This window comes from Montipora foliosa, chromosome 3, assembly GCF_036669935.1.
Source record: "Montipora foliosa isolate CH-2021 chromosome 3, ASM3666993v2, whole genome shotgun sequence".
NCBI classification, from domain to species: Eukaryota; Metazoa; Cnidaria; class Anthozoa; order Scleractinia; family Acroporidae; genus Montipora; species Montipora foliosa.
The window spans coordinates 22693086-22697854 of record NC_090871.1 but is presented as its reverse complement, the minus strand read 5'-3'; the positions used below and the strand labels follow the sequence as shown (position 1 = coordinate 22697854).

General features: G+C 37.1%; 1 long non-coding RNA gene across 1 annotated transcript in view; it reads right to left on the bottom strand.

The window, feature by feature from the left end:
* Positions 1-1770: 1770 nt before the first annotated feature.
* LOC137994617 (uncharacterized) overlaps positions 1771-4769 on the bottom strand; it is a 4436-nt gene continuing 1437 nt past the window's right edge. The window contains exons 2-3 of the long non-coding RNA XR_011122156.1: positions 4714-4769; positions 1771-3496 (exon numbers count right to left, since the gene is read on the bottom strand). The exon at positions 4714-4769 is cut by the window's right edge and continues 47 nt beyond it. This is a non-coding gene — a long non-coding RNA (uncharacterized lncRNA). The remainder of the gene's footprint in view (positions 3497-4713) is intronic.

The window sequence follows — 4769 nt, the reverse complement described above, 5'->3', positions numbered from 1 at the left end:
TTTTAAAGAGAATTACATTGCAAGAGAATTACATCTCCTGGTGGAAGCCTGAAACACACGCCTTTTGGTTCATTTACACCTGCTCTTATAGAGTAATGATTTCCTTACATTTTGTATTCTATTGTTGTATTTTATAAAATAAACTGAATATTACGCCATTTGTGAACGAGTCCTTTATGCGTATGATCAAACAGACGCACAAATCACCTCATTAATGAAGATTTATTCCTTTATTGAATAGACGCAAAGCAATATGGAATCTATTCTACTTCTCAACATTGCGGTCGTGCGATATGCTAGAAATCTTATTTTTTAAAAGTCGATAATTAAGTAATAACTGTTTTGTAATTTTCCGTCATTTTCACGAAATCCCGTTGCAATGTGGAAGTAGGATATTTGAAGCTTGCACAGCATCCTGGCTGATATTGCAGCCTGCTCTTCAGCTCTTGTAACCTGCCGATGGTGCACTTTCTCGTCTGACAACCTAACTTCTTTATCCCTTCTCTTTTTTAACATTTTATCTTTGTTCATCAAGACTTCTGGTCTTTCATTCTTTAGTTCTCCATTTGTTTCATACACTGATGCATTTCTTTGCGAAGTTTCCTTATTTTATTATGTTGAAGGAAATCTTTGGGGGAGGAAAGACTCCTCAACACCCCTGATGTTTAACTTCTTTTATGTGGTGTTCTCGGGTTGATCTTACAGCTCTCGCTCAACTAGTCCTGCTTAACTCTCTATTTGTTAGGTATACAGCTTTTTATATGTTCCCAATCTGACTGAACAATCAAGTGCCAATCACACGTGAAAATTACGCCTGCAAGACGCACTACGCCTGCGCGTCAGCACATTAACAATATTTTTTCCACAACAAAGGAAGTCGTTCGTCTCGACGAGATCTTACAGGTTTGTCAACATCAGACTAGCACGAACGGGGTATGACAAGTTAAAAAAATTACAAGGAACGAGTGGCAATATCTAAAATTAAACTACACAGCAAATTTACAGAGAAAATGGCGATTTATGATTATTACATAACAGAGTTAAACAATAGACAAAAGGAGGAAAGGACGAGCGTAAGAGCCGCCTTTCCCATAAATTTATCTAGCACAAGCGTCCCAGGCAGAAATGGACAATAACTACAATTACATCTTACATTACATTACATTACGTAGCCTTACATTACACTTTTCTCAGTAAGATCGAGAATTTTTCTGCCTGCAGCAATACTTCGCACGGCATTAAGCTGGCCGCCTCGCAAGCCTCGCGTCTTCGCCACAGGGTGAGAACAAGGGTTTACGTATCCGTTTTTGTAACGGATTCCTTACGGAATCTTGAATTTCCGCTAACGGAAATTCAGATAACCGAAGCGGGAAACACGTGTGTACGTTACTTTTCCGCGACTGCGGCTTCGCGTAAACGCATTCGTTAAACTCGTGTATCCGCGAGGTTTCCGTGACCACTGAATTACTAACAACCGTCATGTTTCCGTAACTCGTAAATACAAGGGACACACGATAATCCGCTGAATTTCTGCGGTTCGGAAACTTAACCTTAATTTTCAATCGAAGGGTTGGCTTTTCCTGGAGAAGCATTTAGTGGAAAGAGGCCTAGAAAGCGAGTTATAAGCCACTAACTTTGAAAGGGGCTTCCTTGTCATGATCGCGCGTAGCTAAACCTCACATTACGTAAAAACAAGGAAGGTAAAACTTGGCAAACATCATTAGACCCACTGCATATGCACACTCAGTTCATTCAAGGTTACGCTTTATTATCAGGTTATCAAGAGGGCGTTTTATCAATGATGACAACAGCATATAATAAACTACTTTGATAAAATTGTAAAAATTCTAGTCATAATGAATTAAAACTTTCTTGACTTTACTTCCGAAATCTTTAAAAATTCTGATTCAATAGTATCTTATGTGAATTAAAAATTGATATGATCAGTATCATTTACTCTATTATCTTTCATTTTCTGTACATATAAATCGATATTATCAAAATATAATAAATAGCAATTTCATACAATAGTTAAATGTTCTATTTTTCGCACCTAAACGGCTTGTCCAATTTCGAGAATGAAGAAATCACTCATACCTATTAATTCCAAATATTGCTCGAGATTGTTCGAATTTTGTTTACAATACACACTCCCTACTTAATTTTGAAAGTCTTGTCAACAAACTTTCATCCAGGCTTGAGTTCCTTTGTCTGTCCTATCATTTCTTTGCTTTTTGCTTTAGACTTTGCTTATCGTTTAAATTAAAAATAGCAAGACGATTCTTTTATCCAATTGTTTCGATTGTCCAAAGGATACTTAAAGTGATTACTGACATGTCTACACGCATTTGAGAGAGCACAGTGCAGAATGGACATAAAATAATGCCTTAAACTGATGTGATTGTAACTGATATAACTTAGCAGCCTTACAACCTCTATTGGTTGGTTAACACGATGCTCAGTTATGGGAAATACATTTCCACTTCAATGGTCTTCCCCATAACTAAGTACTGTAGTCATCATTTTACTATAAGATGATTGACCAACCAATGCATATATTAATATTCATCTGGACATATGAATCAAACAAAGGCTCAGCTCCCTTAACTTTAAGGGATATTTACACGATGACATTATAATATTTGAATACAAGTCACGGTATCAGAATCATTCTGACCTTGCTTTCCTCATGGTAATTAGCACTATTGTTGTTTTAACCCCATTAGGATTTGAAACTTGAATAAGTTAGGAAAAACAGAATTAATTGTGGTAATTCTAGTCAAATGATGCCTTCCTGCAAATGTCCCCTTCTTGCCAGACTTGACGTCAATTCATTGAAACCAAATATTACAATAATAAGAAATGGTCTAAAGTACAGAAAAGGTGCTGCTGAGTTGACATCTGTACAGTGAACTGTAAAACTAGAAAAACCTATTCTTCTTGCATCTATGGCTACCAGAAACCACGCTAAAGTTACTGTGCTGCAGCATAGCAACCATTACAAACACTGTTGCATACCTTGCCCTTACTCTGCTTCAATATGCCAGCAGATATTTGAGTTGAAAAAAAATACAGTGTGTTGCAGAGTTAAAAGTACAATGAAATGAAAAAAAGAAAATAAATAATAACTAAGGAGACTTTTAACTCTGGGTCAATCGCCAGCCCAGAAAGGGTAGGTTTGTGGCAGAGGTCTGCTTGACATATTTTGACCAGCCACTCTTGTGACTTTTGCTGCCGTTCTTTGTTGCCTCTTGCTCATACGAGCCTTGTAAGTGGCATCCAAGACTGCTTTAATATTGAGTAATTTGCTCCTTTCCCACTGTAGCGGTTTCACATCCCTTGCAGAGGGTCCACTTGTTTGTCCTCCATCTTCATCACTCTCCTCTGATGACATAAACTCAACAGCATTGTTTAGTTTTAGCAAATCTCTTGCTCTGTCCTTGTCCTGTGTGGAGAGTGCTGCTTTTTCCACAATTTCTAGTCAATAATTCAATTTCTAAAAACCGAACAAAAGATAACTATCAGATGAAACACTCGAACAAAATCATTTTCTTACTGTATACAACATGAACAGAAAAAAAAAACAGAGTAGCAACAACCTGTCTTAAAATACCATAGAAGGGATTGGTTGCACTACCATGCGATGGACAATTGATTATAAGGTACTTATATATATTTTGTATAAATGGATAGTGCATTTCCGTTATTTTACTCTTTGTCACCAATGCAAGACCAATGCAAGACCTTTGCCATGCAAATCCACTTATGTCCAGAATTAACCCTAATGAAATGCACGTCGAATTTTGACTTCCAACACAAAATTTCCCATTAAGTATAAGCATTTTCTATCTTTTTAAAAGTTAGGGTTAGCATCATTTTAAGGTTAGGGTAACTACTGCTGTGTATCTTTATTTGAAGATAAGAGTATAGGGGACACTTTATGATGTTAATTGTCTGTAGTCTTAGACTTGAGTGGTGTTGAAGTTGGGGCGAATAGACCAAGGAGACGCTTCATGAGGTTTAATCAGAAACCCATAAGGGTTGAAACGTGTAACGCGCGTTCACAGCTTCTGAATATTCAGTGCGAACTGATTGGTTGAATGTTTCAGTGCTAAGTACCATATTTGGAGACCCATCTCTCTTTTTGTTCCAAATATGGTAGTTAGCAAATTGAATATTCAGAAGCTTGTTTCCCAGCACACAAGGGGCCGTTACACGTTTCAACCCTTATGGGTTTCTGGTTTAATGAAATCAGTGTGCATCTAATTAGGGTCAATCCTGGACATATCTGTGCAAGCCATTTGTCTTCTCATGATCATTATTTCAATCACAGACACACTATATTGCCCTTGTTGCTATCAATAGAAATTACATCAACTGATTTGCGAACACCAATTCTACATGTACATGGCACACACCATTGTCAAAAAAAGGTACAGAACCATGATACAATGTACCATGACTTCTAAGAGCTGTAACAGTGGGGAAGGGGAAGATAAGAAAATAACATCCTTTTTACATTGCCAAAAGAATGGAAGCAATAATTGGTGTGAAGAGGTGGTTTTACTCACAATTCATATGCTCTTTTGTATTCTAAGGAAGGGCAGTTTGACAGACTATTGCCTTCTGTCTTGTTATACCTGACTGACATAGGATTTACAATACCCTGGAGAGGTACTGCACAAAAATGCAATGTGTTAATATGAACTGTACCTTTTATCTCTGCCTTGACCCATTTTTCCTTTCCAAAAATTAATTTCCTCTGATTT